Here is a 12328-nt window from a genome sequence, read left to right as displayed (position 1 = left end):
TTCCTTCTGAACTCATGGTTGTATGATCCCAGAGCACAGAAGCTCCATGATGCCTTATGTATTTCTGTATCATTTTATTGTGCAGATCTAGTGGTACGTGGGATGTGGCCTGCATCATCTGCTTGTTTCAACTTATAATTCATAGTAAAATCATTGGTGAAGGAGCTCAGTTGTAATATTAGTGTTGGGGCTGTCATTAAGTCAACATGAGATGACATAGAGTAGCAGAACATTAAGAAGAGCATTCATTCAGAGAGTCAATGGCACAAATGGATACCATAAATGGAAAATATTTCAAATAAATGTTCACAGAGCAGTTTGTTTTGAGAATAGAGAGAAAAAAGGGATACAATGTTCTAACTGTAAATTATCTTTATGCAGTTAATGTTTACTCCACCTGTGGTCCAAAACATAAGTTCTCCTCCTTCAGAAGTGATCATGCATTATGATTGCAGATTTACTTTTATCTCTAGGAACAAGGCAGAATGTGCAGCTTGCCAGTTTCTTGGTTTTTTTTGTTTGTTTGTTTTTTGTTTTTTTTTTTTTTTAATGTTTAGTTATGTAGAGAAAATTGACTGAAGCAGTAAGGAAAACTCTAAAATCAGATGGGGAGAAATTATTTTCCCCTTATAATAATAATATGGATATTTGTGAGATAAATTTACAAACTCCTCATTCTGTTCACTCACTTTCTGCCATTTTCTCAGCTTGGATGATAACAAAGATTCAACCTTTTTGTTTGCTTATAGTCAGTCCTATGTTTAAGTTACTGGAATTTGCAACCTGAGGTTTCATACTCTGAGAGAGTGTTCTATTTATGGAGGATAAAAATCAATGATCCTGTTGCTTTTAGGTTTTTTTGAAAGGTTTCTTTTGTGTGAGTGTCTGTTTTTCCTTGATGCACAACTGCAGTTCTGGAACCCCTATAATTTCATAGTGTCTTCATGGTAACTTTCAAAGCATCCAGAAATTCAGTTTCACACTAAGAGAATTTAACTGAATTTGTACTTCCCAAACCAATATACATGGTTAACTTCATGAGAATGAGATGAGCCAAAGCTTGAGATAGAATGCCTACCAGGGCATCAGTTTCTATTGTGAGCATGCAGTGGAAAAGCCTTCCAGATTTCAGGTTCATAGTGTGAAAAGGATGTTTGTATTAAGTTATTTACTGTTGTAGAGAGCAGTTCTGCACTGATTGGACCATGTGTGGTACAGGGGGTTTAATTTGGAAAAGTAATCCATACTCTGATCAGCAAAGGATGGAAATATGCAAGAATAAAACTCAACCAGGTAAAGCAAAACGAGGAATGGAAATTTCTTCTATTTTTCATAGTTTCCTAAATTTATTCATTTACTCCTCTTGACCCCTGTGCTTCTGAAAGCGGTTTGATTTATACACACTTTGCTGTGTATAAGTGCTTGTTTCTCAGCAGCAGTAATACTCATTTTAGGTAGATGATCCAATATGTGCTGAAATCAAAAGAGAAGTTTGTATTGCTCTCAGGTTGTTTGAGTCAGGCCCAGACCAGGGGAATAAGTGATACTTCCTGAGCAAAGTGACACACATCAATTAACTGTGCCAGTTAGTTCTTGGGAGCATCTCTGCAAGGTGATTGCCAGCTGCTTTTGTCAGGTATGAATGAAATTAAGACCTTCAGGGCAAAAAAGCATGTACAGTCTTTGGGGTTTTTTATGAAAAAAAAGAACTTTTTTTTTTTTTTTCATATGAGGCACAATAGCAAAGAAACAGGGCTTTAGTGACATTTCTATGCTAGCACTCTTGATAAATTTAATATAGTAACTGCTATACCATCATCATAGCCAGCAAAAGAAGCTATTATTTGGATGAATCCCTTGGCAAAGTGATAATGGGGGCAGAAAGGAAAAGAAAGTTTCTTTTTTGGGGTGAAGATGGGGTGGCTGTAATCACAACATAGGTGAGAAATGACAGCATAGCCTTTAATGTGCAGAGTATTAAATCATGAGGTCGCAGAGAAAAAACTTGGACTTCCAAATTTGTTTGGCAAGATAAGATGTGCAGCTAGAGTAAGCAGAAATTTAAGAGCCAATAAACCCCTAAATAGAAGGCAGACCTGTCTGCTGTGATAAGGTAAGTCATTTAGGCCCATAACAAGTGTCAGTACAGTAATTAGAATACACCAAGAAATCTGATTGGAATTTTTGCATGATGAGAGCACTGCCAGCTGCTTTTGATACTGGCTGATAACGACAGTGACAGGCTGACAACACCTGTTCTGAAATCCTTAACAGCAAGAGGGGAAGATGCTTTTCTGTGGCTTTATCTCCTAGCATCTTCCCTTTCTTTTCTAGCTTAAGTCCTTTGTAAACAAGTAAATGACAATGATATTTTAAGGGGTTAGTTGTGCCAGGCACTGCTCAGACTTAGGAAGAGGTGCCATTTAAAACTGCATCCTTCATGTGTGAGCATCCCCTCTGTATTTCATTTGCTGTCAAGTTTTGGATTCACTTTGCAAGTTCTCAAAGCAGTATTACTCTGTTCTGATGTTTTTCATAAGCACTGAAAAGGGGTTTTGCTGTCCTGTCTCTCTCCTCTGGAGTTTCAGCTTGGTTGAAACAAAAAAAGATTATCTGCAGTAGATCAATAGTCCCTTAAGATGTAAACGCATCAGCTCTTACAAGTGAAGCAGGATTTGGCCTGGCCAGTACTGTAATGTTAGATCTCAAAGGATAGCTCAGGGGCTTCAGAAATTGTAATGAGGAATCAATAACTAGAATGAATCTCTCACAGGGCTTATGCAGCCTCTCAGAGTATGTTTTGTTTCTTTGTATGACTGGAGGTGGCTGTCTGCAAATAAGATGCAAAATGGAGGAATTCAGGAAATTCATTTGGCAGTTTCAGAGCTGGGGAGGACTGTAAGTGTGTGATCCCAGAGGTGAGACTGGGCTGTCAGTAATGATACTCTTCCTGCCTACAGTGCCATTGGAGGAAATACTCTGCTTTTTTACCCCTCTCAGCTGGTATACATGATTTCTGGTTTACTGTTTAAGTAGAGGCTATGTGTCACCCTAGGTATGCCTGAATTACAGGTGAGATTAAAGTAATCAATTTTATACAGTGTTTTGGGGTGAAATGAGCAGTTTGCAATCCTACAAGTGAATGCTGAGTATTTTGCTCTCTCTTGCACTGTTCTTAGATATGAACAAGCTGAGCTTTTTGTGCCCATTTGTCAGCTATATAAGAAAATGAATCAGGATTATGCTGTTGCACCATCACAGCCAGTTTTCTGTCTGTTAGGGCATGAGGAACTATGTAGATATATGCATTTATTATATATGTTTGTGTATATATATGTATAAATCTTGGGCTTTTTTTGTATCACCTTAAATTGAACCATTCTCAGATGTTTTGCCAGGTTGAAGATCCAGGGCAAGCTCAATGCCTTTGCAGCTGAATAGTGAGTGTATTTATGAGGCAAGCAGGAATCCTCTTGTATTTATTAATAATCTGAGATGCACAGAAAATCTGCAAACAGCTTAATATTAATGAAATGTAAGAAAAGTTCAGGTGCTGCATACTGGGATGTTACGATTCTGTTACAGTAAGGACCTTTTGCCTTTGTTTTGTGAGTGACCTTCTCATTTATAGAGTCCCTCTTTGTTCTTCTCTCCAAGCTATTGTTCTTTTGTGCTAATTAAAACCCAGACAATTAAGTACACAAAGCACACTCAAGATTCTATGCACACCCAGCTGAAAACAGGGCCAAATGTCCAGAAACATGCTAGCAGAGATGTGAGCCCTGACACTGGAGTAGAATGACTGAATATGAAATTCATTATTGGGAAGCAAAGTGACATTTAAATTATGCCACTGTTTCTCCTGCAGGCTGGTGACAGGGTATTTTCACAAAGAAAATTAAATTAATTACAGGGCACTTAAATGCAACACTTGAAAATGGTATCTTAATGTGTTTGTTTCTTAAGTGAAATATTATTCCTGTGATTTTACCACAAATGTGACATGTAAAACTGACACTACATCTCCTCAAATCTTCAATGAACTAACATGGATCCTGTAAGTGCTGACCTTGTGCCATTTCTGTTGAACCCACACAACAGAATTAGTCATCTGGGTAGGAGAACAGCTGGCAAAAAAAAAACCAAAACAACAACCAAACAAAAAGAAAGACACGAGCAGCCAACTTACTATTGTCACAGGTAAAAGACAGGAATGAATCATAGGTAAGTGCAAAACTATCAGGGGAAAAAAAGCCAGTAATAAAGGTGATTCAGCTGTAATGTCAGGCTCACTCAATGAAGTGATCTGCAGATGGATAGAGAAGTGGAGAAGCAGTGCCTTCAGACAGGTGAAGGCTAATGTTTGATGTTGAAAAGAAAGCTTTATCCTTCTTCTCTGAATCCCCAGCTTAAAAAGGGCATTTATCTATGGGGATAGCTTCATCAGCTCCACTAACTGCACTCCAGTGAGAGATAAGAAGATAATTAAAATTACCACCATGCTTAATCAACTTGCCAGTATAGGGATACTCTCTTGAATTGGGGCACAATTAAATTAAGCTTAACTTCTTCCAAATATATGCAAGAAGCAGACATCTGGTAAAGTGGAGCTGAAAATGCACAAAGCTCCATTATGACAATCTTCAAGGACAAAGGAAATGGAAAGTTGAAAGGGTATGAGAGAGCAAGACCTTTGCCAAGTCCTTAAATCTGTTTTGCAATGCTGACTACCTATCACAAAAAAATACTAGTGATTTAGCTTATTGATTGATACATCACTAACCTAGTGATTTCAGTCATTTACCCATAGATACAAGTATTTATGAAAATACACATGCACTGTACAGCCAATGTACATTATTTAAAATAAACATCTGTAACTGTTGTAGTTCACAGTAATTGATAACCGAAATTAAAAGATCTGAAAATTATATAAGAGGAAACAGTCTAATCGTGCTTATAAGGGACAAGATCAAGGTCCTACTGGTCCTTAAACCTGTAGCTCCATGAATGGGGTAGTCTGTCTTCGAATATTTGCTGAATGTAAGGATATTAATAAGTGGCAGTTACAGGTCTGCCAATCTACAGGAGGCATCAAAGAATTACTTTTTACAATATGCCCAGAAGGTAAATAGCAGAATCCCTATATTTTAACTGAATCAGAAAGCAGAGAAGACCTGCTAAATCTCCAGCTGGAACTAGTCACAGCCAGATTATAAATTGAAAATTCCTGATTCCTAATCTCTGGGCATCTGTTAAAAGCTCAGTAAAGACAAAAAGGCTTCTGTTCAGCTTGGGTCTGATAAAAACAGTGACTGGCAGCTGTGCTCTCACAGTCAGAATGCTTTAAAAATAATTCAGAACTAAATAATTATCTTTTCTTATTTTTATCTATAGTAGGACCCTTGAAGAACCTTTTCAAACATAAAACCTGCATTTTGGAAGTACTTCAAGAGTACAGTCACTCACTGAGAACTGAAAGCTAGGACCCATGAAGTGCTTTCTCTTTTAAATGATAAATATCTTTATCTTGCAAAGGCATCAACCCATTCCTTTTACTTAACTGTGTGAAGAAAGATAATAATCCTTTTTTTCTTCCCTCCATACTGTTGAAGTTCATTAGTGATGTTTTCTGCTATTCTGTGCTTCTTTCTGTAAGTTGCTATTTTATAAATGTGGGGAAGGTTGTAAAATCCTGATGGAGGTTGAAGAACTGACTTTTTTTGGTCTTTTTTCCTTAGTGAGAGAATAATTTGAATGCTGTGGAACTGCACTAAGTCTTCTGAATTCCCAAGTTGTCCTATAGGGCTTGTTCCAGCTTGGCTACAATGCCTGAATATAGTAGAATATAGCTAGAAACCTCTGCTTTCAGGTCATCCTGATCTTGCTGAGATGTGGTTGTTGATCTTGTCCGTGTCTGCTACTTCCCATATTACACACTAGGCTTTACAGAATAGTTCAGTGTTCATCCTGGCAAGTGTATCAAGTATCACTGGCCTATAAACCACTGTAACACTACATTTTTCAATTGTTGAGTGATTCAACTCCTGAAGCCCCCTACTCTGCAACAATTTGCCACTAATGCCAGTTCTTATACCAGATCTCATCAGGCTTGCTTTGAAGGAAGCTGGAGTCCTGAAGCCATACAGTTCATTATTAGAAAGGCAACACCAGTGGGGGAAAAAAAAACAAAACTAAAATCAAATTGTTGTCTGAAGTTTAATTCTTTGAGTCCTGAACATGTTCTTATGAAAAATTAAACAAGTGGTTAGCAGCCTGCCACACCTGTCTACCTGGATTGCCTCTTCAGAGAAAGAACACAGATGCTTTCATTAATAGTAAACCCAGAAAACCATTGTGACATTGTCATTTTTATTTTCTTTCAGTGCCAATTAAAGAACTGTGATTGTGAGAGAAAGAACATTCAAACATTACCATCAACTTTTCCCCTTTCCTTTCAAAAGAGTAGATCCCTTCATTTCTGTGTTAAGCGACTCTTTTAGAGCAGTGGGTTGTGAAACCAGAACTCCCACTGATGTAGGATCAGAGAGGGGTGCAAGATTTTAGAGGTGGTTCTGAAGTCCTGAGAAATCATTGAAAAGCTGAATGCTTTGAGCCATGCTGAATTGCTGCTGTCTTCAGATCTAATCTTTCCAGCAGCTGATTTTCTCTTTATCTTATGGCCAGACTTCTCCCATAGGAGAAATTATTGTTCCAGCTTTCCTAAAATTCTGCAGGTCTTATTCCCATAGTGGAACAAAAATGGCAGTTTACACTAGCTTCACCAACTTAGTCATGGCTTTTATTATGCAGATGGTTTTATCTAAGAAAACATATTTGCTAGATGTAAATTTTAGCTGCTTGGGGTCTCTGTCTCTATGTAGTATCTAGCCTAATGTCAGTACAGGACATTTATGTTTTCATTTAAAAATAAAGTAAGCAGATGGGACTTCTCACATACATAGAGTAGTAAATTAAAACCAGAAGTAACAGGTTTTTTAATGTTGTGCTCTGCTGGGATGAGAGTTTGGCATTATGGCATCTGGTCTAACCTGAGTATTCCAGTAGCTGCCTTTTTGCAGACACATAACCATGTTCTGTATGAGTACTGGTCAAACCCAATTTTTTTCATGAAGAATTCTGAATAAAGAGATCTTAGTAAACACCTGGAATCCTAATGCAAGCATTGACATAGGACCATTTAAAGTTCTTGTCTGGAAACTTGAAAGATCAGGTATGTTTTCTAAAGAATAACACCTCCCTCTGTGGATGGACTTAAGGTACAGTGATATACTAGCCTTAATTCAGGATTTCTTTGCAAAAAAAAATGGTATTTTTTTTATACAGATGGCTAAAAAGTAGGTGTTTCTTCTTTTACCTTCATCTAGGTGAGTAGCTAAACTACTCCCTGAAGAGGTAGGGTACTTCAGCTCACAGCTTCTTCTAGCCAGGGAATTGACATTCAAATTTAAATTTAATTCCTTTTCTGCCTTTGCAGACAGTGCTTCCTCACCTCTGCAGGAAGCACCACGGGTGTATCTGTAAGCATGTGAGAGATCATTTGTCCCAGTTTTTTTAGGGAAATGGTTTATTTTGCATTGCATTCTAATTAGGGGGCTGATACACTTCTTTACAGTCTAGTCCTATGATTAGGAAGCTTTCCTGGAAGGGAGGAAAATCAAGAATCTAGTCTTTGCAATTAGCACTCCCATGGTGGCTCCAGAAATATATCTTATTGTCTTTAGGGCAAGAACTAATTGAGAGAAAGGCTCTTTTATTTGCCACCTATGACCTTGACCTAGAAAATTTATCCTTACTGTTGCATGAGGGGCAATTAAACTTCTGTGAAGCAAAACCTCCCCATCATAGCAAAATATGTCAAGTGTATCAGAGCTCAAACCTCCAACCTAATTCTGTTCCCTTTAAATGAGCCAACCTGCCTCACATTAATTTGAATAAACTGAGAACAGCAGTATTTACTGTCTCAGGAACCTGAAACTTTCTTTAATGTCTTTTGGGTTTTAGGGTTTTTTTTGTTGTTGTTGTTCTTGAGGGGAGAGCAGTTTACAAAATATGTAAGAGATAGATTTCCAAAATGAGACCTGAGGCTCAGCCATTTATCTGGACTGCACAGGTCTATGAAGTTCCTGTGCAGCAGCTGAATCTCCTGTGCCTTCCCTGCTCGTGAGCCTCTGCAGTTCAGGGGAAAGCTCAGAGTACCAGACTGTTGCATTTTACTGGGACATGGGGACAGGCTGGAGCACACACACATCAACTGTCCTGTTAAGGCAGCTCAGCTGATGGAAGTAATTTATTAAGCTTTGCTGAGATTCAAGCTTAAATATGCCTTGTTTTCTTATATATCCAAATGAAATGCTTACATCCTTGAAAATGAGGACCTTTGAATCAGGAAAGAGGATCCCTGATGCTGAAAATTACATGTAACTCAACTTACAGGACTTTTTTTTTTTTTTTTCTTTCTTTCTTTTTTTTTTTTCTTTTTTTTTTTTTCTTTTTTTTTTTTCTTTTTTTTTTTTTCTTTAAGTAGTTAAAATCAATGCCTCTAGAATGCTGGATCCCAAGGTTTTGCAATTCTGCATTGATCTCTTTCACTCTGTTTCCCCTGAGAGCCTCTGAAATACTGCTAGTGAGTAACGTGCTTGCTAGTATGAAGGGAATAGAGGAGTAACCTCTGCTGCTTGAGTAAAATGCAGAATGACATAAACCATCCAATTCAGCCTCCTTTAGGGCGTTTAAGACACAGAACTCATTTTTCTGGATGAAAAGCAGACAGTGACACTGCCAACAGCAACTGTGTCAGCTCAGGTTCTCCCAGCAGGAGGGACATACAGGGTGGATGGAGAGGCAAACACAACAGATGCCACAAATGGAAGTGCTCATTTGGAGCCCACATTTAGAAGATAAAATGAGATGTGGGGCATGTAAAAGTTAACAGTGACTCTTTGAAACACAACAGAAGTACAGAACAGTTAAGATCTGTTTAAACTGGAAGTCCCAGCTTGCATACAGAGCATCCATAGCTGCGTGTGGATCAATAATGAATGGCTTGGCTTGGTATCTTCACCACAAAAACATTAAAGAAAAAAAAAACAAAAAACACGTTTTAGGAAATATGAAAGGAAAATGTCTTGAGCAGCAAAACATTTCTGTTCCTCCCAGAATACCTTTAATAAATTACACAGTAATTACATTCTAGGTCATACTGATTAATCTAAATGTTTTCTATCCTTTTTGCTATTTATGCCCATTAAAGCATTTTCTATTGTGCCTATTTTTAAAGGAAAACCTACTTAGAAGTTTTTAGCAACTCAAGTATCAGAATAAACAGATACATTTTTTAGAAAGAAAAAACTTTGAAGAGACATGCACAATACAAAATACATTATTTCGAAGTAGACTGTGTTAACATTTTATACTTACCTGCTTACCACTAACATGATAATAACAGGACAAGACTTACATCATACTGTATGCACTGATAAACTGGAAATAATTTTAGTGAAAGATTATGAAAAAACAGAGTTATTAAGTGTTGAGAAAATTACTGCCTTACAGTGGTTAGAATTAACTAAAATAAAATTAAAAACATTTTTCCAAAGTAATCTAGGTGTATTTGGATGCTCAAGCCATTAAAATAAGTAATGGCTATTGATAAGAGTTTAGCAGTTTCCCAGGTAACTTATTATTGGAATGTCTCTCTGAACAAAGCTGGCTTTGTTAATTTGGGACCAAGTAATATAGCAGTGCCTGCAATGATCTGTAGATCATCAAAACATTGATTCAGAGGGCTGTTGCCACTTTTCTCTCTGTATAAAGAAGTGATCATTTCCACTGCCTACTAGAGAAACAAAAGTTTACTTACAAACCCTACCTACTATTTAAAGGAAGGGATGCAAACTCTGGGGGCAGGTTGGATTTTTTTTGATTTTTTTTTAACTACTTCATTCTTTTCATCTACTTATAAAGATTGTAGACCATCCTTACATATTATTCCATAATATATTCTATCATAATAGCTTCTAGCTGAAGATAAGAGAAATCTCTAGGTTGTGACTCAATTGGCAGCATGGCGTGTCTACTTACCTGCACTAGAAAAGTGCAGAAATCTATACACAGCAAGAAGGGAAAATGATGGGGAGAGGTCCATGGCCCTGCATTATTGATGGGTTACTGTGTAGTGCTAGATCTCCACTGTTTAATGAAGCCCAAAATAGAGAACATGTATTTCAGTCCACTGGCAGATGAAGAGCTGCAGTTAAGCTCCTGGTTTCTCAGGACTGCTATTTCTCAACTCACACCTCTGTTTTTACTTTGAACTCTTGCATGAAATCAGTCTCTTAAGTGCCTCAGGTATTTTTCTCATAAAGCAGTTACCTGATGGCACTTCCATCATCTTATTATGAGCCCTGGAGGTGGTCTGAATAGCACACAGTTCCTCCAAGGGTGAGTTTTACTTAGTTTGAGTGCCAGAGGAGAGATGCTTAAGATGGCCCAGGATGATTACAGAGAGCCCTTAAATGCCATTGTTTCCATGACCTGTTTCAGTACATGAATGCACTGAGGTTAAACCCCCCTGTTCTGTCTGCTGCACAGGTCTGTGATTGGGGCAGAACACGTGTGTCACAGAGCTACAGACAAACAAACAGAGCTGGATCTCATGTGCCAAGGCTGACTGGTACTGAGCTGCTTCTGCACTGAGCTCACCTGGTGAATCAGTTTGAGTTTCAGACCACCAGTTCCCAGGAAGAGCCTCAGCTGTGGCAGTAAGGATGCATGCACAGCTATTCTGGGTCCTGCATGGGAAATTCTGCTAATTGGGTAAACCCACTCTAGTGTACAGGCACCAACTGGCAGACACAACTTTCACAATGAAAGAGATCCATAATTTTTGCATGTAACTAACAATTTGTGACATTAAAGCAACAACAGGAGCCAAGATGCTGGCACTTATTCTTGTCACCTCTTTCAAGCATGGTAACTAGAATTTGCATTTGTTTCTTTTCCAAAGGCAGTTACTTATTTTATAAAGTAGGCATTTAATGCATGCAGTTTCTTTGGCATGATTTTATTTTTAAGCTGAAGTCTCTACAGAGTTTAGTATTGTCTCTCTTAAGAGAAGAAACCAAATGGTATTTAATTAATACTGTATCAAACTACAGAAATGTCATCAGCCACACACAGACAGTAGAGGAGATCAAAAAAGGGTAAGTAACGTAATTGTGATAGAGGAGAATGAAGATAATGGAAGTATACAAAATTATGGGTGATGGGGTAAAACTAAAATTCTTCTGAAAAATTCTAATTTTCTAATAGTGACAAAGGCAGTGCACTTCAAACCCACAAAAGCTAACACTTTATCAACACACAGTGTACCTATCCATTGTCATTCCAAATACAGTGTGTTGGTTCAACAGCTACAACTGCATCTCTCTTGTCCAGTGCATATCCCTGGCTCATAGCACTCCTACAAGGGGAATTTACTATTGTTTTAGTTTTAGTCCAGGTAAAATATGCAGGATATCAATCTTTCTTACCCTGGAGGTTGAACTCCACAAAGTCTCTGCATGGAGGTCAGTGCCAGAGTAACATTTCTAGAAAAAAAGTATTTTTATTTGGCATTTGGCTGTGGGCTTAAATCTTTAAGGGTAAAAATGAAAAGAAAAAAACAAGGACAGAATCGGAAGGGAGATTTTTACACCCTGGTTAAAGCAGTGGTATGGAGCAGGTGACTAAGTAGGGGTAGCTTTTTCAGATACCCTAAGTTCATTATTCTGGTTCCCCTGCAGCAGACTTGATGAGGAGAGCCAACAGGCAAATGAAGAAATGTTAACCTGAGCTGGTTCTTTCAGACAGCCCTTCGTGTTGCCCTATGGAGGACACTTAGTTCAAACAGCTTTACTGCTGTGGTAGCACAGAGCTAGCTCAGAGCTGAGACCATCTGCCTCTCAGCAGCACCCATTAGGCAGCTCAGCACCATGTTGATGTTAACACACTGCTTTCAGTTCTGCTTTTAAGCAGCTCCTGCATAGTTGCTTTGTGCTCCACTGTGCAGCTAAGACTTGGCCCTCTGTCTCAATAAAAACCTCCTCTTTAAACTTGCCACTTTTTTTTTTTGGGTGGTGGTGGTGTGTTTGTGGTGTTTGTTTTTAGAACAGAGTGCTTAATCATTTCTTGTCAGACCAAGTTTCTTAGGATGTCTGGAAAAAGAGGTAGAAGCATTAAATCTAACAGTTCTGAGGTTGCTTCTTAACAGCTCCTAAGTGTCACTTGATGGATGGCTGTCTGGAACTATATCCTCCTTCCTGCT

Source organism: Heliangelus exortis, chromosome 13 (genome assembly GCF_036169615.1).
Source record: "Heliangelus exortis chromosome 13, bHelExo1.hap1, whole genome shotgun sequence".
Classification (NCBI taxonomy): domain Eukaryota; kingdom Metazoa; phylum Chordata; class Aves; order Apodiformes; family Trochilidae; genus Heliangelus; species Heliangelus exortis.
This window is presented reverse-complemented; position numbering follows the sequence as displayed.